Source organism: Erinaceus europaeus, chromosome 3 (assembly GCF_950295315.1).
Source record: "Erinaceus europaeus chromosome 3, mEriEur2.1, whole genome shotgun sequence".
Classification (NCBI taxonomy): Eukaryota; Metazoa; Chordata; class Mammalia; order Eulipotyphla; family Erinaceidae; genus Erinaceus; species Erinaceus europaeus.
The window spans coordinates 84,011,189-84,036,940 of record NC_080164.1 but is presented as its reverse complement, the minus strand read 5'-3'; the positions used below and the strand labels follow the sequence as shown (position 1 = coordinate 84,036,940).

The 25,752-nt window shown below is 44.7% G+C and overlaps 1 protein-coding gene across 4 annotated transcripts in view; it reads right to left on the bottom strand.

Moving 5' to 3' along the window:
• The window catches only part of FHL2 (four and a half LIM domains 2), a 72,934-nt gene that overhangs the window by 38,348 nt on the left and 8,834 nt on the right, over nt 1–25,752 (bottom strand). For 2 of the 4 annotated variants that reach the window (XM_007531938.3, XM_060187622.1), the window contains exon 1: nt 224–446. The exons of 1 other annotated variant lie outside the window; for it this stretch is intronic. The gene's annotated coding sequence lies outside the window, so the exon portion shown is untranslated. Of the gene's footprint in view, nt 1–223; nt 447–2,014; nt 2,155–25,752 lie in introns of those variants that run through there. One more of the 4 variants, XM_060187620.1, reaches the window with a different exon arrangement.

Below are 25,752 nucleotides of genomic sequence, written 5' to 3'. Positions count from 1 at the left end.
CCCCATCGCGGGGTTCCCCTCTCCCGGGGACCCCCAAGCCTCTGCTCCAATCTTCCCACGGCAAGGCTCCCCTCTCCCGGGCCCCCCCAAGTCTCTGCTCCAATTTCCCCAAGATCTCCCCACAGCAGAGCTCCCCATTCCCGTCTCCTGCCCCTGAACCCTGGTCCTGGCGGGTCCTCCGAGGCGGGAGGCCCGGTGCTCCGGGAGGGAGGCACTCACTCACCGCGGCGGCTCTCGGCGGGGAGCGGGCGGCGGGGCTGAGGCTGCGCCGACGCCGAGTGGAGCTGCCTCCCGCTCGCCCGCAGCCCCCGCCAGCCACTGCCCATATAAGGACACGCTCGCCTCCGGGGCGCGGGCGCGGGCGGGGATGCACAGAGGGCTCGGGAAGGGGCGCCGGGGCGCCAGAGGGGGTGCCCGAGGGAGGCTGGTGGGGGACGTCGGCTCCAGGCTAGAGAGGCGGGAGCCCCTAGACCTTCCGGTGCCCCATAGCCTACTCCCCCACCCCTGCCGCGCCCTGCGGGGCTCCCGGACCCCGACTCTTTTTGTTTTGCCACAAGTCTGCTCCCCGGACGAATTTGGGGAAGCCCCGCCCCGCTCCCCAGGACCTGTCCAAGGGCACCCTCCACCCCTCTCTCAAAGGTGCGGGAAGGGTTGAGCTGGGCCACAGAGCCCCAGTAGACCCCTCTTTGTCTGGGGACTAATCGCCCACAGCCCAGAGGGCAAGATGCCCGCGTTTTTTGGTTCCACTGGGGAGGGAGCAGAGAAAGGTTGAATAACCCCAACACTGCACTTGGGAATAGGAGATCTGCTTAGACATCCCTTATCCCAGTGGGGTTGGAGGAGGGGCGAATGTGGGGTGGAGAAATAGGGGGTGGGGGTAGATAGCATAGTGGTAATGTAAAGAGGCTTTCATGCCTGAGGCTCCAAAAGTCCAAGGTTCAATCCCCTGCCCCACCATAAGCCAGAGTGAGCAGTGCTCTGGTTTAATAATAATAATAACAAGATAATTAATAAAATAATAAGCAACAAATAAATAAGAGGAATGGGCAGCCAGGCTCTCAGCTCAGTCCCTTTGCCAGGAACCCACCTGGGTGGGACAGTTGACACTTCAGTGGGGAGCACTAGCTGGGCCCTGCCAGAAATATTTCCTCAATCTCCACTTAGAGAAAGAGGTGGGCAGATGCCTTAGTCCTAACTTCAGAGGACCTTACAGAAGGGAGAACTTCTTTTACATTGCTCAAACCTGCCCCTCCCTGCTCCTTCCCTTCAAGAACTGTTAATTTATTGGCAGGAGAAAGAGTGGGAGCAAAGAGTGAGAGAACCAGAGCATCACTCTGGCATATGCAGTCCTGGGAATTGAACTCAGGGCTTCATACTTTTAAATTCAAAGCCTTTTCAGCCACCAAGTTGCAGCTGTTATCATGACACCAACCTGATGTCCCCGGGCAGACAGCCTCACCAGTGAATGTGTTCTGGAACCTCATCTTCCCAGAGTCCAACCCCACTAGGGAAAAAATAGAAACAGGTTGGGAGCATGGATACACCTGTCAACACCCATTTTTCAGCGGAGAAGCCATTACAGAAGTCAGACCTCCCACCTTCTGCACCCCATAAAGATGTTTGGTCCATATTCCCAGAGAGATAAAGAATAGGAAGGCTTCCAATGGAGGGGATGAGATATGTAACTCTGGTGGTGGGAATTGTATGGAATTGTACTCCTCTTATCCTACAATCTTGTCAATCATTATTAAATCAATTAAAAAAATCAAAGCCCTAGCCACTGCACTGCCTCTGGAGGCTAGTTATTGCTTTCTTGTGGCTGACAATGACTAGTGTTATTTCCTAGGTACCCAGTGAGTTTCTATCTAGAACTGGAACCTGAGAATGGCTACTACCACTACAAAGCACTCATTCCACATGGTGCACCCTTTTTTGCTCCTTTATTCTGACAAACATATGGTGGGGGTAGAGGAAGGGGAGAGGGATAGAGACAGAGAGAGAGAGAGGAAAGTACCTGTAGCACTCCACCACTCATGAAGCTTCCTTCCCCTGGAGGTGGGGAGGGGGGTTGAACTCAGGGTCTCATGTATGACAGCATGTGTGTTCTGTGGGGTGTGCCTTCACCTGGCTTCCCACGCAGTGGCTCATTTGATCCTTTCCCTTGAAAGAAAATTAACACGTCTGTTTTATGGTGAGGAATTGCAGCACAGAGAGCTTTATGGTTCACTGTTGCTGGGACGACCTTATAGCTTAGTTTGGAACTAGAATCTGTCATGTGGTATAAATCCTGTGATTATGTGGTGATAGGACAGGAAATGCCTTCATCCCATCAGTCACCCCATCCCCATCGAGGGGGCTAAGACCTGCGGACCACAGTCAGCATGGCTAGACGGAGTTCTGTCTTCTCTCTCTGGACCTCCAGTCTCTCCTCAAGAAGGGACACTTGGGCTTAGGCTTGAAATCCCACTCAGTGGTCCCTTGACATGATAGCTCACTGTGTGCACCTCTCTCTGGCAGGTGCCTACATTTGTGGGGATTATAGTTTCAAATTACAAAGCCATGCCCTCGCTCTCAAGTAGTGATTTTCAAGTTTCTGTTTGGGTTCAAGTTTCAAGGTGAAAAAATTAGAGACGTTTCTGTGTTTGTCTACTTTAGGCTTTCTTTAGCTATACTTTATTTTCATCTGCTTCTCCATGTACCTTCCTCATTTATTTTTTGCCACCAGGGTTATTGCTGGGGCTGTGTCTATACAATGATTCCTCTCCTCCCAAGCTGTTTCTTTCTTTTTCTCTTTCTGCTCTCTCTCTTTCTGATTAAGAGAAGGGGGTGGGAGGAGGAGGAGAGATGCCTACAACACTACTTTATCACTCATGAAGCTTGACCTCTGCAGTGGGGGACCAAGCACTTGAGTCCTCATGTAATGACTTGGAGTTGCATGTCTAATTCATTCACTTTAATTTTCTTTGTGTTGGTTAGTTAGGTAGCTCTTTAAGTTGTCTTGTAATAACTGTTTTAGCTGCATCACATGGGCTCTGATATATTGTGTTTCCCTGCTGATGGAAAAGAAATACTTATTAAATGATACAGTGGAAATATTAATCTTGACTTGGGACACAGATTCAACTGGTTTCTGCAAAAATGTCAAAGGGGGGAAAGAGAAAGGGAGGAGAGGAAGAAGGAGGAGAAGATATTTTCACAAGACGACCTGGGAGAAAATGTCTTTTTATATATGTATATATAAAATTTTTAATTAATTAATTTTATTTTCTCTTTTGTTGCCCTTGTTTTTTTTATCATTGTAATTATTATTGTTATTGATGTCGTCATTGTTAGATAGGACAGAGAGAAATGAAGAGAGGAGGAGAAGACAGAGAGGGGGAGAGAAAGATAGACACCTGCAGACCTGCTTCACCGCCTGTGAAGTGACCCCCCCCCCCGCAGGTGGGGAACTGGGGCTCGAACCAGGATCCTTAACACTGGTCCTTGCGCTTTGTGCCATGTGCACTTAACCCACTGTGCTACCGCCCGACTCCCAAGAAAGTGTCTTTTATCAAGTTCTATTTTGTATACCATTATATCCACAGAATCAAACTATATACTTTATGGTGTGTATGTGCTTAGTGACTATAGATATTGTGTGAATAATGCATCACAGAAGAACTGCTTTAGATGTGGCAACAAAACCATTTGTAAGTGATCATTCTGTCTCATAGCAGATGGACTGTGTAAAGTCTAATACCACTCATCTGGTGGAGACTCATCTCTGGGATCAGGCCTGACTTTGAATCCCTGCCCACAGACCTCAGTGGTCTCCAGGAATCATGGAACCTCCGTCAAGCTCAGCTTGCTCATATTGATACAATCTACTAACATAGACTTCACTAAATTGCTGGGAATATCCCTGAGATGGCGCACACAAGCCAGTGAGCACTGTCAGTACAGTTCTTGGTACATGTTAGGTCATTGGGAAGTAACAACTCTTACTTCACAATATTGCCTTTGACATTAAGAAGGAGATGGATCGAGAATAAGAAGGAAAGAGGCTTATTTTTCATCAGAAGGAAAGATCGAGGGCCAGTAAAATAACTCACCTGATAGTGTGCCTGCCTTGCCATTTGAGCAGCCTAGGGTTGAATCTCTATACTCCCCATGGAACTTGGAGAAACTTGGGCATTGTTCTCTCTCTCTCTCTCTCTCTCTCTCTCCCTCCTTCTCTCTCTCATTTTTGCCACCAGGATTATTGCTGGGGATGGGTGTTGTCACTACGATGCCACAGATCCTGGCAGCCATTTTTTTCCTTTTCTAAATTATTTTATTAGATAGGACAGAGAGAAGTTGAGAAGGATGGGGAGATAGGGAAAGAGAAAGCTAGACACCTGCAGGTGGGAAGCAGGGGCTTGAACCTGGGTCCTTGTGTTGGGTGATATGTGTGCTTAACTAGGTGTGCCACTTCCCGGCTCCCTGTCCATCTCTCTCTACCTGAAAAAGTTGGCTTGGAGAAATGAAATCACATATGAATGAAGCCCCAATGGCACAACAGGAAGGGGGAAGGAGCAGGTGGAGGGAGAGGAGGGAAAGGGAGGACCAAGGTTTAAATCCAATTCTAAAAATCAAAGATTGTCTTTGTCAGGAACCTCTTGCTTCCTCTATAGAGCCTATATTTCACCCAGCCCTGGAACCTCTTTCCTACAAACTTCACTCAATTCATACCAAATGATATTGCATCCGCTGATCCCAACCTAATCAACGCAACAAATACCACCTCAGCGTACTGCACTTCAGACTGTGTCCAGAGATGTCAGGCTCCATGCCTGTCAACGCTTCACCCTCATTACTCGGGCAAGACCTTTTCTTTCATAGTATTCTCTAATTCCATCCCAGCAGGTTCACTTCCTAACAAAGTCCCAAAAAATAGATATAGACCAGGTCCCGTGAGATAGAGCATATGTTCACATGTATCCATAAATTAGAGCAAAATATATACTTGAAAGCAAAAATACACAATAGTCTGTAGTGGGTCCATAAAGCTCATAATGAAATAGTGTCTACTTAGACTTAGTAACCCTCCTCACCTACTTCTTTTTACAGTTTCCTCACTCACCCCAAAGCTAACCTTAGCAAAACAAGGACTGCAAAAGCTGAATAAGGGCAAGAGACTGTCATACTTTAACGATGACTCTTTAGTCACTATCAGGCCACCCCATCAGCTGGTGCCCTAGTCGGGGAGTCCTGATTCCCAAATAGACATGATGGGCCTAGACTTCAAGTAAATATCTCTCTCCATTGTTACCGGTCATTTCTATCAGGAACAACACAATAGACCCCTTTGTAGGCCCCCGTAGGACCTTGTCCTCAACTTGGATCAACAACGGTAGAGAAGGGAGGCTGGGCAACATACTCTATGCTATACTTGAGGAAGATGGGTTGATATTGAGGCAGCTTGGAATGTTTCTACTCATGACCACAGAGTGTAAGCTCAGATCTAGAGAGATGCAGAGGTCACATAGGCTCCTAAGCTGATTATGGGCCCCAGATCACATCAAATTGATGGGGTTTACAGGCAACAATATTTATACCCCTTTCCCATATTAGGGAGCTACTCTCTTCCCTGATCCAGCTTTCTGGTCCTTTCTCCAACCATGACATCATCTCCCCAGACAATAACTTGGATCCACCAGCAGATCAGATTTCAGGCTCAGGGAAAAAAAGAAAAAGAAAAAAAAAAAACCACTAGTATAACCACAGGCCCTTTGGAATATAACTAAAATATGCCTACTAGCTATCTACAAAATGGAGAACCCCCCAACTCTTCCTCTGCACTATTCCATCCTTTAGGTTCATGATTGATCAACGATTTGTTTGGCTTTGTATGGTAACTCCCTTTTCAGCCACCAGGTTCCAGATGCTAGCATGATGCCAACCAGATTTCCCTGGACAGACAACCCCACCAATGTGTCCTGGGGCTCTGCTTCCCCAGAGCCCTTCCCCACTAGGGAAAGAGAGAGACAGGCTGGGAGCATGGATCTACCTGTCAATGCCCATGTTCAGCGAGGAAGCAATTACAGAAGCCAGACCTTCCACCTTCTGCATCCCACAATGACCTTGGGTCCATACTCCCAGAGGGTTAAAGAATAGGAAAGCTATTAGAGGAATGGATGGGATACAGAGTTCTGGTGGTGGGAATTGTGTGAAGTTGTACCCCTCTTATCCTATGGTTTAGCCAGTGCTTCCTTTTTATAAATAAAAAAATATAATAAATATATAAATAAGTAAACCACAACAACAACAAGATTGTTTTTGTGAGAGAAGAATCATCTGTCAGAGATCTCAGACTGGCTCAGGGAAGGAAAGAAAGAAACATTATAGTTCTTGGCAGAGGAAACTTGGGGAAAGCAAACAATCCCAGGCCCATTTTTGTTTTAACAAGCCCTGTGGGTAGTTTTGATGACAGATAGTGCTTCCAGGTAAAATATCCCCTAGGGGTTCCAGCTCCAGACTCAGTAATTTACCAGAAGCCTGGGGGTTGGGTCGGAGAGGGGAGTGTTAGTAGTGGAGCTGGTTTCTCTAGCAAGAGGGTTCAGAAGCTTCATATCCAACGGCCAGGTTTATTTCCTGAAAGGGAAGTACAAGGTAGAGAAACCTCACCAGACAAAATGGTTTTGAGATAGCTGTCTTGTAAAATACCCTTCCCTCTGAGAAAGACAGGGGGGGGAGGGGGGGAGGGAGAGGGAGGGGGGAGGGGAGGGGGAGGGGAGGGGAGGGGGAGGGGAGGGGAGGGGAGGGGGAGGGGAGGGGAGGGGGAGGGGAGGGGAGGGGAGGGGGAGGGGAGGGGAGGGGAGGGGGAGGGGAGGGAGAGAGGATTTCTGAAAGCCCCTGCAGGAAACTAGTGGATGGTTTGCCCTTGACTCAGAGCCTTTATTCTTAATTGCCTAAGCTGGTTGCAGGGTGAGTAAGAGCCTGAGGTCATAACACTGAGTGATGGAGGGCAGGGTGGGGTCTCAGGGAGGGGAACAGGATTCAGCAGGCAGGCCCTGTGCCCTTCCACATGACACAGAGACAGACCATAGTGAGGTGCTGTACTTTAGGTGCCTTGACTGACTTCTAGAAGCACTGTTTGCCTGGATTAAATGGTAGCTCTTTATGGAAAATGATTTTGTGGGCTTGTGTCCCAATGCTTGGTATAAATACCCCCTCCTGGAAACAGTGGCAACTTGGTCTAGTTATAGCTTCCTTTTTGTAAGACATAAACTTCTTCTTTTTATTCTCCCTCTTCTTCATTTTTGGCCACCAGGGTTATCCTTGGGGCTCAGTGCCTGTGAAGATCCACCATTCCTAGAGATCTTTTTTTTTCTTTTTCATAGAGAGAGGGAGAGAGAGGGAGCCATACCTGCAGTACTGCTCCATTGTTTGTGAAGCTTCCCTACTGTAGGCAAGGACAGGGGCTTGAACTCAGTTTCTTCACCTTGGTAATGTGAGCACGCTACTGGGTCAGCCAACCACCCCTCCCAATTTTGTTTCTTTAATTGTTAGACTTTCAGAAACAGATTATCGCTGCTGGTTTTTCTGTCTTTCAAAATAAAATAAATATATTAAAGAGGGGGAAAAATGCCAGCCTCTTCTGATGTAAAATGTCCATATCCTGATGTCTCAGGGCTCTTTTTCACTGTTTAATATAGTGGCTGGAAGTAGTCTTTAAAACCTCAAAACAAATCCACAAACAACTCTATGATTTTGAGTTTGCCATTATTGGATAAAGTATACGTTTCTGCTGTGGGTTTTTCTTCCAAAGGTTTAGAAGAAGAAGAGAGAGTGAGAGAACATGCAGGACTACAAGCCTGTAAACTCTAGTGCTTTAGCTAATGTGCTACTTTCTGGGCTACTTTGCTGTTGTTTTGCAAACTCAGTAAGAAAGACTCTTTTTGGTGATTAATGACCAATGAAATGAAACAGTTCTATAGTCTGCTCAGTTCCCCCTTCTCTGCTGGGATCTCTTCTAATGCCTTTTAAAAAGAATGTAGAATGTCTGAGTTCTATGTAAACTTGGCAAAAAGTTTATGTTGCAAGAAACATGTTTGTTGCCCAAAACTCTGAGAAGGGCTTTCCTGTGCGACCTCTGACAAGTTGTCCAGAAAACCCTCAGCTGGCAGCATCAAATGCCTTACTTCCCTCTCAGAATTGTGACCCCTTTCTTCCTTTTCTCTCTCCTTTCCTTCCTCTGTCCCTCCTTTTCTTCCTCCCTCCTTCCCTCCCTCCCTCCCTCCCTTCCTTCCTTCCTGCCTTCCTTCCTGCCTGCCTGCCTGCCTGCCTGCCTGCCTTCCCAGAGCACTGCTTAACTCTGGCTTTGGTGTTTCTGGGGATTGAACCTGGGAGCTTGGAAGCACCAGCATGAAATCTCTTTCTTTCTTTCTTTCTTTCTTTCTTTCTTTCTTTCTTTCTTTCTTTCTTTCTTTCGCCTCCAAGGTTATTGTTGGGGCCCGGTGCCTGCACCATGAATCCACTGCTCCTGGAGGTCATTTTTCCCCCCATTTTGTTGCCCTTGTTGTTGTTATTGTTGCCGTTGATGTTGTTGTTGTTGGATAGGACAGAGAGAAATCGAGAGAAGGGGGGAGACAGTGAGGGGGAAAGAAAGATAGACACCTGCAAACCTGCTTCACTGCTTGTGCAGAGACCCCCCCCCCCCGCAGGTGGTAGGCCAGGGGCTCGAACTGGTATCCCTGTGCCAGTCCTTGAGCTTAGTGCCATGTGGCTTAACACGCTGCACTACTGCCTGAGCCCTGAAAAATTTTTTCTTTAATTTAATTTTTTAAGATTTTATTTATTTATTTATGAGAAAGATAGGAGAAGAGAAAGAGAATTTATTTATCCACTGTGTCACCTCCCAGATCACATGAAAGTCTTTTTTGCATTATTACTGCACTATCTTCCTAGTCTCAGAATATTGATTTTTAAAGAGACATCCTTTTTTTAACTTTATTTTTTCCCTTTTTGTTGCTCTTGTTGTTCATCGTTGTTGTTGCTGTTATTATTGTTGCTGTTATTGTTGTTGGATAGGACAGAGAAAAATTGAGAGAGAAGGGAAAGACAGATGGGGGAGAGAAAGATAGATACCTGCAGACCTGCTTCGCCTGTGAAGCGAAACCCCTGCAGGTGGGAAATGGGGGGGGGCTCAAACTGGGATCCTGATGCTGGTCTGTGTGCTTTCTGCCATGTGCGCTTAACCCGCTGTGACACTGCCCGGCTCCCAGAATATTGATTTTTTAAGAGACTCCAAAATTGCAATTATTCTATGTGAATTAATCCTGCAGGCGGGGACAAAGGGTTTGAACCCGGGCCCTCACACACAATAACTTTTATGCTATACTGAGGGAGCCACTAACCAGCCTCTGTGGACCAACTTTAACCCAAAGAACCAGACCAACTGCCCCGTTGCATAGATTAATCATCTGGACTTTATGCTGAGATCTAACTTGCAAACAACTTGAAGGAGTCAACATAAAAGCATCTGTCCTAGGGAGTCGGGTGGTAGCGCAACAGGTTAAGTGCAGGTAGCGCAAAGCACAAGGACCAGCGGAAAGATCCCAGTTCCAGCCCCTGGCTCCCCACCTGCAGGGGAGTCGCTTCACAGGCAGTGAAGCAGGTCTGCAGGTGACTATCTTTCTCTCCCCCTCTCTGTCTTTCCCTCCTCTCTCCATTTCTCTTTATCCTATCTAACAACAAAGACACCAATAACAACTATAATAATCACTACAACAACAATAAAAACAAGTGCAACAAAAAGGAAATAAATAAATATTAAAAACATCTTTAAAAAATAAAGCATTTGTCCTTCCAGATGGTAGCAGATCTTGCTGCCTGAAGTGTCTGGAACAACTCCCCAGGCTCAGTGCCCACAGGGACTGGGAAAAGCTGAACTGGAGATTGCAGGAGGATATGGCAGGAGGTGGGAGCAAAGGCCTCTAGGATGGGATCTCCTTGGGCTATGTCCTTTCTAGTTAGGCAGGGTCTGCAGCCCTAGGCCTGTTTTCCATCCACATGGGTTAGATTGAGCCTCACTTATGTCCACAGAGGAAGCTCCTTGAAGTCTGTGCTGTCCTATTCCAGCCTTTAGGTCCATGATTGTTCAACAATTTGTTTGGCTTTGTATGTTAACTCTCTTTTCAGCCACCCCTATTATCTTACAGTCTTATAAATCAATATTAAATCACTAATAAAGCACACACACTCAGACCATCTTCCCAGACAATACCTTTAGCCCACCTGAATGTTAGCTGTTGGGCTCAGACAAAATTTAGTAAAGTCATGGCCCCTTGGAATTATACCTAAAATAGATTTCCTAGCTTTTTCCAAAATGGATACCCCAAATATCACCTGCTATATTCTTGCCTTTAGGTTACTGACTATTAACCAATTTGTTCTGCTTTATATCTTAATGCTTGTCAGCCACCAAGTTGCAGATGCTACCATGATGCCAACCTGACTTCCCTGGGCAGAAGACCTCACCAATGTGTCCTGGAACTCCACCTGTCCAGAGCCCTGCCCCAGCAGGGAAAGATAGAAACAGGCTGGGAGTTACACCAGCCAACACCCATGTCTAGCAGAGAAGCAGTTACAGAAGCTAGACCTTCCACCTTCTGCACCTCATAATTATTCTGGGTTCATACTCCTAGAGGGATAAAGAGTAGGATATCTTCCAATGGAGGGGATGGGATGCAGAACTCTGGTGGTGGGAATTGTGTGGAATTGTACTTCTTTTATCCTATGGTCTTGCTGATCATTGTTAAATCAATAAACATACACACCTCTTTCCCATATTAGGGAGCTACTCTTTTCCCTGATCCAGCTTTCTGTTCCTTTTCCAGCCATGACATCATCTCCCCAGACACTAACTTGGATTCACATGCATATTAGCTCACCAGTTTCTCTCATGAGTGTCTGAAGCCACGATCATCAGAACAAAGGGGCATTCCAGATGGAAGGGGATACCAGGATCCCCAACAATTCCTCAGCAATTGGTGGCAACTGGTGGTGGGGGAAAGCTCTTGGATTGCCACCTACATTTCTGGAGAGCTGGCACCAAGGTGAGGGCACCAGAGAGTGTGGGCCCTGAAATGGAAGCAGCTTGCCAGCAGAAAGACCTTCCATGCCTTTCTCTTTCTTTTTTTTAATAAAATTTTTATTAACTTTATTCATTTATTGGATAGAGATAGCCAGAAATTGAGAGGGAAAGGGGTGATAAGAGAGGAAGAGAGACAGAGAGACACCTGCAACACTGCTTCAACATTCACAAAGCTTTCCCTCTGCAGGTGGAGACCAGGGGGCTCAAACCAGGTCTTTGCACATTATAACATGTTTGTTCAACCAGGTGAGCCCCCACCTAGCCTCCTTGTCTTTCCTTTCATTTCCTATTCTATTTTTATTTTTCCCTTCTGCTCCCCCCCCTTTTTTTTTTTTAACAAGAGCATTGCTCAACTCTGGCTTATGGAATTGAATCTGGGACGTTGAAGCCTCAGGCATAACAGTCTTCTACATAACCACTGCACTATCTTTGTGTCCCCAAAGGAAGAGTACTTTTAAATTTTTATTTACCAGAACACTGCTCAACTCTGGTTTATGGTGGCTTGGTAAATTGAACTTGGGACTTCAGAACTTCAGCATGACAGTCTGTTTGCATAACCATTATGCTATCTCCTCTGTCCTTAGGGTAATTTTTTTTTTTTTTTGGTAAGATTTGTTTGTCAGTAAGCAGGAGAACCAGAGCCTCAGTCTGGCACAAGCAATGCTGGTGGTTGAACTTATGGCCTTATCCTTGAAAGTCTAGTGCTATCCCACCTCCTGGAAAGGAGACCTTTGAAGTCTTAAGCCCAAGAAGTCTTATGACAGCTCTTTCCAGCAACTTGTCTTGTCTACCTCCTCTCATAGTCTTGACAATAAATGGGATTGTGCCCTGATAAGGAAAGTTAGGTGCAACATAGGTGCTTCTCTCCTCTGAGTGTCTGGAGGGCCCAGACCTGAGCTCCTGTCAGAGACAGGGAGGGAATTAGGGTCCTTGGGTGCACACCTGTTAGGACACACTCATTTTCAGTTGTGAGGATTTGGGTGCCAGACTCTGGTACCCATCTGCAAGAGTAAGCTTCATGAGTAGTGGAGCAGGGCTGTAGGTGTCTCTTCTACCCTTTATATCTCTCAGCTTCTATCAACAACAGGAAGAAAAAGAAGTGTAAACAACAAGTGCTGATGAAGTTGTCGAGGGAAGGAACCCTTGTACATTATTAATGGGAATTGGTGCACTGTCTATGGAAACCAGTTGAGAGATTCCTGAAGACATTCAAAATCAAATTACCACATGACCCAGTGATTCTTCTCCTATTCATTTATCCAAAGACCACAAAACCTCCTACTCAAAAAGATCTATGCATTCCCATGTTTGTGGGGGCTGCTATTTGTAATAGTGAGTATTTAGAATTAATGTAAGTATCTAATAGAGAATGATTGGTTAAAGAAGTTGTGATATATATATATATATATATATATATATACATACAATGGAATACTGTACATCTGCAAGACATGATGACGTCTTCTCCCTTTCTACAACGTGGCAGAAACTAAAGGGAATCATGCTGGTTGAGGTAAGCCGGAAGGGAAAGGACAAATACTGGAAGATCTCACTTACAGATGGGCTCTAAGAAGTAAGGCCAAGGACACCTCAATGGACTTTAGTCCATCCAGCAGATTCAGGGGCTCAGAAGGGGAAAGGGAGGAACTGAGGACAGGATGGGGAGCTAAGTCCCTGTGGGGGAACAGGTTGAGGCTTTGGTGGAGGGTGAAGTGTACTTACACCTGTCGTGAGGAAATGTAGAAATGTATCCTCAAGACAACAACAACCCTGTAAATCACCATTTCCTCCATAAAGTGATAATGAAATCAGAAAAAAAGAAATGTAGTAAAAAATTGCTATTATTAACAATGAATGCTATCACATTCAGAGCAAACTTTTAAAGAAAATGAAGCATAATCTACAACTATCTTTCCTCACTCATTCATTTTTTTAAAATTGCCACTAGGGTTATCACTGGGGGTTGGTGCCAGCACTAGGAATCCACTGCTTCCAGTGGCCATTCCCACATCCCCTGTTTTTTTTCTTTTTATTTTACTTGACAGGACAGTGAGAAATTAAGAGGGAAAGGAGAGAGAAAGAAAGACACCTGCAGACCTGCTTTCCCACTCATGGGGAGCTGGGGTTCAAACCCTGGTCCTTGCACCTGGTAATATGTGAGCTTAATACAGTGAGCCTTTATCCAATACCCTCTCACTCATTCTTTTCAAGCACATTTTAATAATTTTGTCTCTTATTTCTGGTTAGAATTCCTTGCTCCCACCCACCCAGACCCATAATCTTGGAAGTCAAAAAGTATGAATGATCCTAGAGCATAGCTTACTTATTCTTGACATAAAAAAGCTAGCAGGACAACCTCATCACAGAAACTGGATAGAGGATGAGCAGGAGGCTGCTACTATAAGGTAGGAGCTTGGTATTTGCTAAGTGATTCAGCTTCACAGATGGATAGTGGTCACCCCATCTGCTTCCAGAGCATAAAGTCCAGTTTGATAAGGAAGGGAGGGAGCCAGCTCTGGGGAAGATAAAATCTCAATAAGTCTGGTTGGTGTCAAGATATAAAAAGTGAACTCCACTTCTAGATATCTAACCCATAGGAGTTGAAAGCTGCGTGTCCAAGAGATATTTGCAGGTTCATCATAGCACAATTCACGGTAGTCCAAAGATGGAATCTACAAGTCCAGGAGTAGACCAACAAAATGGGATTTGCATAAACAGTAGACTATTATTTACTCTGAAAAAGGAAGGGAACTCTCTCATAACAAGGCTGAGCCTTGAGGACTTTGTGCTGTGTGAAATGGCTTGTCACAGAGACTAGTCTAGCTGTTTGTTTCCACGTACTCAAACAACCTAAAGCAATGACACTGACAGAGCTAGAAAGAAGATGGGTGGTTTCCTGGCCTGTGGTGGAGGAATCAAGAGTTGTTACTTCAATAGGCATAGAGTTTCTGTTTTGCAAGACAAAAATGCTCTGGAGATCTATTGCTCAATGGTGTGCATGTACTTAGCAGTACTGAACTCTACACTTGATGCTGTCAATGTACTTAACACTACCAAGTTCAGAGGTATTAATTAGTCAAACAGAATTTAAAATAGGGCAGAAATAAAACTTATAGTGGGGACCGGGTGGTGGCACACCGGGTTAAGCGCACAGAGTACAAAGAGCAAGGACCAGCACAATGATCCCAGTTCAAGCCCCAGGCTCCCCATCACAGGTGGTGGCTTCACAAGTGGTGAAGCAGGTCTGCAGGTGTCTATCTTTCTCTCTCCTTCTCTATCTCCCCCTCATTAAATTTCTTTCTGTTATATCCAATAAAATGGAAAAAAAAAGTGGCCTCCAGGAGCAGTGGATTCTGGCACCGAGCCCCAGTGATAACCCTGGAGGCAAATAAGAAAATAAATAAATAAATAAATAAAATATAGAGTTAAGATGGGGAAGAAAAGATATCAAAGGTCTATCTCTGGAAATTAATGAATATAGATTTAATAGTGAAGATGGGGAAAAAAGAGGATACGGAGTTCTTATGGTAGGAATTGTGTGGAGTTGTACTACTCTTATCCTATGGTTTTGTCAGTGCTTCCCTTTTATAAATAAACAATAATGAAAAAAAAAAAGAATATGGGAAGTCTGTAGGAAGTGACAAAAAAACAAGATAAGTGGGAGTTGGGCAGTAGCACAATGGGTTAAGTGCAGGTGACACAAAGCGCAAGGACCGGTGTAAGGATACTGGTTCAAGCCCCTGGTTCCCCACCTGTAGGGGGGTTGCTTCACAAGTGGTGAAGCAGGTCTGGAGGTGTCTTTCTCTCCTCCTCTCTGTCTTCCCCTTCTCTCTCCACACTTGATCTTAGCCAAAAGGCCGAGAAGCGATGCCCCTTCTCTCTCCATTTCTGTCTGTCCTATCCAACAACGACAACAACAATAACTACAACAATAAAACAACAAGGGCAACAAGAGGGAATAAATAAATAAATAAATAAATAAATAAATAAATATTAAAAAAACAAGATAAGTAATTGGCTCAGTTTGTGGGTCTATAGGGGATGATTTTCTATGCCAAATTGGCTGAGTTCTAGTGTGATTAGGTATGTTTGGACATGACCCTAGGTGTTTTTGAAGGTGTTAGTGGTATAGTCAGCTTGTTAACTGGTAAACTGAGTTAGGGTGTATTTTTTCAGATGGCTTAAGCCCATGTAGTCAGCAGAAGAAAGCAGGACAAAATGGCTCTGAAGAGAGCAGAACAAAATGGCTGTTCCTCTCCAGAGAGAGACTTCCTCCTGCTTGACTGACTTCAAGCTGGAACATCTTATCTTTCCCTCGCTTCTTTCTGACTCCAGCTTTAACACTGGCTCTGCAGAGCGTTTCCTTTGTCAATTTCCCGCAGATTTGGGGACTGACTTCTCATTTTCCATAGCCAGGTGTGCTATTTCCTGGTAATCAATCTGTTTCTTTACACAAACCTCCTACTGGATCTGTTTCTCTGGGAAATGCCGACTCATACAGGGTTCCAGCAGGACTTCCTGGAGGAGATAGCATCTGACCTGAGCCTTTACACTCAGGAAATGGGTCACCAGTTGGTGAGCAAGCATGGGGCATGTCAAGGCCTGTGTGGAGTCTTGGCCTTTGGGGCAGCAGTACAAGAACCAGGATGGGGGGCAGGGCTAGGCCCTGAGAACCTCCCTTGCTGCTCCTTCTATTTTCTTAAAATTATTATTAGTGACTTAATATTGATTTACAAAATTACAAGATAACAGGGGTACAATTCCACACCGTTCCCACCACCAAAGTTCTGAATCCCCAACCCCTCCATTGTAAGCTAAAGTAGTTCTTCCAAGGTTGAAGATGTGTGTTGACTATTATTTCTACAACTATCTATCTACATAGAGGTGCTCATTCTACAGACTGGAATGACCCACTCAGGTCTGCAGCCAGTAGTGAGTGATGTGTCTCACAATGGACATGTACTTACCCTCAGATGAAGGTCAACTGTGGCTGGTGAAGCCCAGGTTCAGGAAATTAACAGGGTTCTTACTGCAGGACTTTTCAGGGTCTTTAATGAGTCAGTAGTCACATGAATCTTCAGGAGACGTTATGTTTTAATTTTTTCTGTTTTCGTTTTTTTCCAGACCACTGCTCTGCTCTGGCTTATGGTGGGTGGTGCAGGGTAGTAAACCTGGGACTTTGGAGCTTCAGGTATTAGAGTCTCTTTGCATAACCATTATGGTATCTACCCCAGTCCAGATATTAATTTTTTAAAAATTTTATTATCTTTATTTACTGGATAGAGACAGCCAGAAATCAAGAGGGAAAGGGGTGATAGAGAGGGAGAGACACAGAGAAACACCCGCAGCCCTGCTTCACCACTGGCAAAGCTTCCCCCTGCAGGTGGGGGTTGGGGGCTCAAACCTGGGTCATTGTAACATGTGTGCTCAACCAGGTGCGACACCACTTGACCCCACAGATATTATATTTTTAAACAGACCATTTCTTCCTGTCTCATTCTGCTGCCTTCTAAGATGGGGGAAAGAAGTGGCCTAGGGGGTGGCACAGTGGCTAAGGCATTGCACTTTCAAGCATCAGGTTCCAAGTTTGATCCCTGGCATTGCATGTGCCAGAGTGATCCTTTGGTTTTAGTTTTTGCTTTAGATGGTGAGCGCATCCAGTCTCCACTGATTGCTTCTAAAATCTAACATTTCATCAAAAGTGTTGAAATGGGGTCCAGGAGGTAGCACAGCGGGTTAAGCACACATGGTGCAAAGCGCAAGGACTAGCATTTAAGAATCCTTGTTCCAGCCCCCCCCCCACTTCCCCACCTTTTGGGGGGGGAAGTCACTTCACAAGTGGTGAAGCAGGTCTGCAGGTGCCCATCTTTCTCTCCTCCTCTGTCTTCCCCTCCTCTCTTGATTTCTCTTTGTCCTGTCCAACAACAACAGCAATAACGATAATTACAATAATAACAACAAGGGCAACAAAAATGGGAAAAAATGGTCTCTAGGAGCAGTGGATTTGTAGTGCAGGCACTGAGCCTCAGCAATAACCCTGGAGTCAAAAACAAAGAAACAAACAAAAGAAGTGTTGAAATTAGGACTCACATGCCCAATTCTTCATATATATATATATATAATATATAATATATAATATATATATATATATATATATGACTAATATGTAAGACTCTGGAGAGGTTCTGTGTAAATATTGGGCTCCCTTTTAGTGTTTTATTTTTTTATTTTTATTTTTTTTACTGTTTTACTTTTACTGTTTCAGTGTGAATTGCCCTGGGGCACTTGGAGCTGCTTCCTGCCTTCTGCTGGGCATCATGGCTCAGGAATGTGGAGTTCTAGCTCGCCTCCTCAAATCTGGTTCCACCCACCTGGAACGGCTTCCTGGCTTCTTAGCTTCCTTTCCTTTCCTCTCTGCTTCTCAACTTCCCCACAACAGACATATTTTTTTCCTTTGCCACTGGTGTTATTATTGGGACACAATGTTTCCATAACTCCACCACTCAAGGTGGACATTTTTTCTTTCCTCTAGATAGAAAGGAGAGGCAGAGAAGGGAGGGAGAGGGGAGGCGAGGAGAGGAGAAGAGCAGACAGGAGAGGAAAGGAGCAGAGAGGAGAGAGAGAAGGAGAGTCATCATAGCACTGCTTGGCCACTCCTGAAGCTCTCCCTGGCCCCTGATGGTGCTCCCATGTGGTTAATCAGTGTTTAAGTCCTGGGTCCTTGAGTATGGTAATGTATGTATTCTACTGGATGAGCCACCTTCCAGCCCTGTTGGGTGGGGAACACACTTCATAGTAAAATCCAGACTCTGTTTCTGGAATTCCCAGGTTGTAACAGGAGGTGCTACCCTGGTCACTTAAAAGAAGGCAAGTGAGACTGGGAAACAGCATAATGGTTATGTAAAGACTTTCATACCTGAAACTCTGAGGTCCCAGGTTCAATACCTAGCACCACCTGAGCTGAGCAATACTCTGGATAAAATTTATTTATTTATTTATTTATTTATTGTTGTTGTTATTGATGTCGTCATTGTTAAATAGGACAGAAAGAAATGGAGAGAGGAGGGGAAGACAGAGAGGGCAAGAAAAACATAGACGGGAGTCGGGCTGTAGCACAGCAGGTTAAGCGCAGGTGGCGCAAAGCACAAGGACCAGCATAAGGATCCCGGTTCGAACCCCGGCTCCCCACCTGCAGGGGAGTCGCTTCACAGGCGGTGAAGCAGGTCTGCAGGTGTCTATCTTTCTCTCCTCCTCTCTGTCTTCCCCTCCTCTCTCCATTTCTCTCTGTCCTATCCAACAACGACAACAACAATAATAACTACAACAATAAAACAACAAGGGCAACAAAAGTGAATAAATAAAATAAATACAAAAAAAAAGAAAAAGATAGACAACTGCAGACCTGCTTCACCGCCTGTGAAGTGACTCTCCTGCAGGTGGGGGCTCAAACTGGGATCCTTACGCCAGTCCTTGCACTTTGTGCCACATGCGTTTAACCCACTGTGCTACCACCTGACTCCTCCTCAATTTTTTAAAAATTTCTTCGTTGGGGGAGTTAATGCTTTACATTCGACAGTAAATACAATAGTTTATAAATGCATAACATTTCTCAGTTTTCCACATAACAGTACAACCCCTACTTGTCCCTCTGTCATCCTCTGGATAAAAAATGTTTAATAATTAAAAAATAGGGAGTGGGTGGTGATGCATCCAGTAGAGTGTGAGGCCATTTTCCCCATTTTTTTTTGGTATAAGACAGAGAGAAATTGAGAGAGGAGTGGAGATAGAGAGCTAGAGAGAGGGGGCCAGTAAATACAATAGTTTATACATGCATAACATGTACTAGGTTAAACGCACATAGTACAAAGTGCAAGGACCCGTGCAAGGATCCTGGTTTGAGTCTCCATCTCCCCACCGCAGGGGGTCACTTCACACATGGTGAAGCAGGTCTGCAGGTATCTATCTTTCTCTTCCCCTTTCTATTTTCCCCTCCTCTCTCAATTTCTCTCTGTCCTATTTAATAAAGTTGAAAAAATGACCTACAGGAGCAGTGGGTTCATAGTGCTGGTACTGAGCCCTAGCAATAACCCTGGAGGCAAAAAAAAAGAAAAGAAAAAGAAAGAAAGCTGATTGCCCACTAAGCTTGAGTCTAAAACAATTTCTTTGTGTTGGATAATTGGAACGTCTCCTCATCAGGAAAACAGAAATGGGTCTGTGGTGGAGGGTGAATTTTTTTTTTTCCACTAACTGAACACGAAGCACTACGGTAACCATCAGTGCAATGGGAACCGCCTCCGGACTTGTGGAAACAGGAGCTCCAGGGGGAAGTGTAGAATTGGAGATATGATACAGTGACTTTAGTCGGATGGCAGTGAATGATCAACTCCGGGGAGTAAGTCACCCAAGAGAGCTGAATAGATTGTGAGGAGGGGACCAAAGGTCAAGCTCCTGGAGGAGCTTCAAGAATTTAAGGGGTAGGCAGAGGAAGAAGGAAGACTGAGAAGATAAGTGAGGAGGATGGCTGGCAGAGGACTCTCTAGTGGGTGTGGGAGACCTAAAGACTGGGTGGGGATGTCAGTAACTTAAGTACTTATGGGTATGGTGGCCAAAGCTATCAAGTACACTGGGGGTCACCAGAGGTCCACTCTAGGTGGCACCAAGGAGGTAGTTGGTGGCTTTTGAAAGATGGTCCAGTGTTCTGATAAGAGCCAAAGCCAGTGACACTTGAGACTATGGAGATGGTATGATAAGAAGTTTGCTATGGAGTGGTCAGGTGGTGGCATCCCTGCTTAAGCGCACACTTTACAATGTGCAAGGACTCAGGTTCAAGCCCCTGGCCCCATCTATAGGAAGAAGCTTCATGAGTGGTGAAGCAGAGCCGCAGGTGTCTGTCTCTTTCCCGCTCAGATTCCCCCTCCCCTCTTAATTTCTCTCTGTCTCTATCCAATAAATAAATAAATAAATAAATAAATAAATAAATAAATAAGAAAAGAAGCTTGCTATGAGAAGGGGATGGAAGAAGGAGCAGGTAATAGCTGGTGGATTGAATTATTGTGTGTGAGGACCTGGGTATGAGCTCCAGATTCCTGCCTGCAGGGAGGAAGCTTCATGAGTGGTGGAGCAGTGCTGTAGGGGGGCTTTTCCTTCTATCTCTCTCTCTCTCTTTCTCCTCTCCCACCTTCTGTCAAATAAAAGGAAGGGAATGTAGGAATGGTACGATTTTCCAGGGACTGAGCCCCAGTAATAACCCTGGCTGTAAAGAAAAAGAAGAAGGAGAAGGAGAATAAAAATAAGGAGAAGGAGAAGAAAGGGAAGAAGGAGGAGGAGATAGAGACAGACACTGCAGCTCTCATCTGGTGTCATAGCTCAAAACTGGGCTTCTGGCACATTTTGAGACAACAGAGAAACCACATGGTGTTTTCCAAGTTTCCTGTGACATTAACATGTTTGTTATGGTTACAGTTTTTTTTTAATTAAATTTTTTTATATTTATTTATTTCTTTTCCCTTTTGTTGCCCTTGTTGTTGTAGTTATTATTGTTGCTGTTATTGATGTCGTCGTTGTTGGATAGGACAGAGAGAAATGGAGATAGGAGGGGAAGACAGAGAGGAGGAGAGAAAGATAGACACCTGCAGACCTGCTTCACCACCTGTGAGGCGACTCCCCTGCAGGTGGGGAGCCAGGGGCAGCAGGTTAAGCGCAAGTGGTGTGAAGCTGAAGGACTGGCATAAGGATCTCGGTTCGAGCCCCAGCTCCTCACCTGCAGGGGAGTCACTTCACAAGCGGTGAAGCAGGTCTACAGGTGTCTATCTTTCTCTCCCCCTCTCTTTCTTCCCCTCCTCTCTCCATTTCTCTTTGTCTTATCCAACAATGATGACATCAATAACAATAACAATAACTACAACAATAAAATAAAACAAGGGCAACAAAAGGGAAAATAAATAAATATAAAAATGAGTTCACCTGACAATCAAGCAGCTGAGAGGACCACACATCTGACATTGGATTGATATTGAAAATGTATAAAGAAATAAAACAGTTCAACAACAAACAACTCTGTAAAAAAAAAGTAGGGAAAGGATATGAATAGACAAGTCTTTAAAGAAGACATCCAGATGGCATATGAAAAAATGCTCTACATCACCTATCAATAGGTGCAAATTCAAATCACAATAAAATTTTACTTCATACCCTTGAGAGTGGCTTGCATTAACAAAACAACCACTGTTGGCAAGGATGTGGAGAGAAAAGGACTTGATGGGATTGTAACCTGGTACAGAATCTAAGGAAAACAGCATGGAGAATCTTTGAACAAATAAACATGGAAACAAACACCTTACTATCCTGCAACATCTCTTCTAAATATATGCCCAAGGGACATAAAGGCACTAACTCAAAAAAAAAATACATACACCTCTGTGGTCATAGCTGTGCTATTCATAATTGCCAAGGAATGGTAGCAACCTAGATCCTCACTGACAGATGGCTAGATAAAGATGTTATGGGATATATACTCAATGTACCACTACTCTGCCATTAGAAAAGATGAGATTGTATCACTTAAAATAGAGTAGACAGAACTGGAGGTGATGGTACTTAGTGAACTGAGAGGTAAAAGACAACTTAAGGATGACTTCATTGGTGTGTAGAATATCAATGACTAAAGCAAATGAACTTGTAAAAAACTGTTAACCAAGTCACCTACCTCCTAGCATTCTGAGAACTATAGTGGCTGTGAGGAAAGGGGATGGCATGGAGCTTTGGTGGAGGTGTGGGTATGAAATTATACCCTTGAAACCTTAGCATTATAAAGCACATAAGCCACCAATAAAAAGAAGAAGAACAAGAACAGGAACAAGAAGAAGAGGAAGAAGAAATATACTTCTCCTAAGCCACATTCACCAAGCAACAAAGCACTATAACTCACACTGAGAGTAACCAAACGCAGAATGAAAAACACATGGTAAAGTCTAGAAGTGGGATCACATTAAAATGCCTGTACAGAGCACTTTATCTCTCCTTCCACACATCCTGTTTGGGGGCCTTTCCTTCTGCTCCCTCTCACTTCCCTCCCTCTGCTTGCAGACTAGGGAGGCAACCTTGGATGTGGGGAGAGAGGCCACCTGTTAGCTGCCCTCTCCCCAACCCTCTGAACAAATTACAGGAAAAGGCTGGGGGGCCAGAACTGCTGCAATACCCCTGAAACAATGCAGAAGGGGCCAGACTCTTAGGCAGGAGGGGAATTAGAAAATTAGAACACAAACACAATGGACACTTCCATGCCGGTGATCTTGCAAGAAAAGGGCAGAATCCCTGATGATCAGCTAAGTAGCTCCCCCCCCCCCCAGATCTGGGGCCTAGTGCTTGAGATGTTTTTTCATTTCTAGGTCACTTTTTTTGTTGAGAGAGAGAGAGAGAGGCAGAGAGAGAGAGAGAGAGAGAGAGAAAGAGAGAGGAGAAAAGGGAGAAGGGGAGGGGCAAGGGGGAGTAGAAGAGAGAACAGAGTTTCCTAGGTGTCATGGTACCTCCCGTGTGGTGCCATGTGGACTTAAGAAAAATGGCATAGAAGTCCTTCGAAAACAAAAAAAAAATGGAAATATCATATGATCTTGCAATGCCACCCCCAGCAATATGTCTGAAGGAATATATGCTATGCTCATAATAGCACTATTCTGAATAGCCCAAATAGAGATTCAACCTAAATGACCATCAATAGGTGACTGGATAAAGAAGTCATGGAATAGGTATTCAACAGAAGGCTATTCAGCCATTACAAAAGATTACGCTGTTTTGCTAAGCGGAATAAGTCAGGAAGTGAATGACAACTATTGGATTGTTTCATTCATAAGTGGAATATAAATAACTAAGGTGGGTAGGGGTAGATAACATAGTGGTTATGCAAAGAGAATCTCTCATACCTGAGGCCCCAAAGTTCCAGGTTCAGTACCCTGCACCACCACAAACCAGAGTTGAGCAGTGCTCTGTTAAAAAAAAATTATATATATATATATGACTATAAATAACTAAGGCAAGCCAGCTTTCAAATAACAACAATAGTAATAATAATAAAACTGACTCTCAGACTCAGGAAAATCTCTGATGGTTATTAGCGAGGAGGTGGTGGGAAAGGTAGGTGGGTCTCTGCAAGGTTAGCACTGGGTACTTTTGTGCTGTGCACTTTGAGGGTGGTGGCTCTTATGGTCCAGAAAGCCACTTAAGCAGTGACCCCCATCTTCCCCACCTAGGGTGCTAACTAGTCCTCTCTCTCTTGGGGAGCTTTCTACCCTGAAGACCCCTGAACTATCTGCAGTTACGTGGAAGAACTAAGTGACTATCTGGGGGCAGCTGTGTGCTGCAAGGGTGAGATCTAGAATTAGTTCAGTTGTGGCAGGCCTGATAGGCAGGGTGTGGCCCAGCTGTGGGTGACCCCTCTCCTCCACATTGCTGTCTGCTTCCAGCTTTTCTCCCCTCCCCACTTGTACCCACATAATTCAGTCTTGTTTCCTTGCCTTCCCCCAGGGTTATTGCTGGGAGTAGTACATGCATGACTCCTCTACTTCTAGTGGCCTTTCTTTTCTCTACATTTTCTTTCTTTCTTTCTTTCTTTCTTTCTTTCTTTCTTTCTTTCTTTCTTTCTTTCTTTCTTTCTTTCTTTCTTTTCTTCTCTTTTCTCTTCTTTTCTGGGGGGGTCATTTTTATATATATCATTTTTATATGGGGTGAGAGACAGAGAGAAATAGGGAGAGAGACAGAGAGAAGAAGAGACACAGCACTGTTCCACTGCTCACAAAGTTTGTCCCTTGTAGGTGGGGACTGGGGGCTTGAAAACAGGTCCTCAAGCATAGTAATGTGTGCATTCTACTGACTGCACCACCACACAGACCACTGATGATTTATTTAAAAAAAGAAACTTGCTGTCAAATGGAGTGAACCTCTGCACAGGGCATTGCTGATATCTCTCAGGAGTCAGGGAGATGTTGTAGTCACAGTATCAAGAACTCGGGGCAGGGTGCCAGGATCCTGACAGAAACCCCCCAGCCCAGCAGAAGGAGCTGCTCCCATGAGCTGCTGAGCCCTGCAAGCTGAGGGCTGCGGCAATGCTACCATCCAAATGGTGTGATTTATACAACGTTAAACTTGCCACTGTGTCTCCATGCCTGCTGACTTGCTGAGAACTCTGTCTTAATTAGAAAGCCCTTACTCCACCCTACTTGCTGCCCTTGGAGTTTTCCCAGATAATAGAGAGCTATGAGATTGTGCCTGTGAATCTCTCTCCTCTCACATGGATGACTGCCCAGGCTGGTTGATTTGAGTGCCAGCAAATTTGCACCTGCTCAGAGGAGGTTTGCATTTTCAATTTAAAGGAGGAGACAGACAAGGGCTTAAAATAAGTTTGTGTCATGCGTTCTCAAAATCTCTGCTTTCTTCGTTTTGTATACATGCTATTCTTTTCTTTCCTCCTCCTCCAGCTGCTTCTGCTGGTCCTGCTCCTCCTTTTCCTCTTCCTTCTCCTGCCCACTCCCCTTTCTCCTCCTCCCACCTCTCCTCCCCTTCATTCTCTTCCTTCTTCAGAATCCAGCTTATTTTGATAGAAACCAACTGATCTTTATAGAACCTAACTGGCTTGAAAGTCCTGCTGACCTCTGTCTCCTATCTTTAGGAATTGGAGAGGTATGGCACTTTTAGTATAATTCAAGCTGTTTTTTTGTTTTTTTTTTTCTTTAACTTGAGTAGCTAATCTTTCCTGGCTACTTGTTTTCTAAGTCATGTTTAAAGAAAACAAAATATTTCTTGCTAATGAGTCAAAGGATTCTGTTAAAAAAAATTGGAGAGCCTTTCCAAAAGAAAGCTTACAGAGTTTACAATCTATTTAGTGTCTCCATCTTCTTTCCCTTGATTCACACAAGCACATTCGTTCACAGACCAACAGAGGCTGGATGGCACATTTGGTAGAGTGCACATGCTACCATGAAAGAAGGCTGGGGTTCAAGCTCTGGGTCCTCACCTGCAGGGGGGGATGTTTCTCAAGTAATGGAGCAGTGCTACAGGTATCTTTCCTTCCTGTTTCTCCCTTCTTCTTTAGGTCTCTTTCTCTGTCTCTTAAAATTTTCATTATTATCTTTAATCTTTTATTTCTTTATTGGAGGATTAATGTTTTACAGCCGACAGTCAGTCTAATAATTTGTACATGCATAACATTTCCCAGTTTTCCACATAACAATACAACCCCCACTAGGTCCTCTGACATCATGTTCCAGGACCTGAAACCTCTCCTCTCACCCACCCCAGAGTCTTTTACTTTGGTGCAATGATTATCTTTATTTATTAGATAGAGACAGCTAGATATCGAGAGGGAAGGGGGAGATAAAAAGGAAGAAAGACAGAGAGATACCTGCAGAACTGCTTTCTACTTGTGAAACTTTCCTTCTGCAGGTGAAGAGTGGGGACTTGAACCAGGCCCTTGCTCAACCAGTCAGCTAGGTACACCACCACCACTTGGCCCCCTATGTCTCTGACTCTATATAAAAAAAAAGGAAAAGAAAAGAAAGAAAGAAAATGGAGAGAAAAGAAAGGCCACTAGAAGTAGAGGAATCATGCATGTACTAGTCCCAGCAATAATCCTGGTAGGGGAAAAC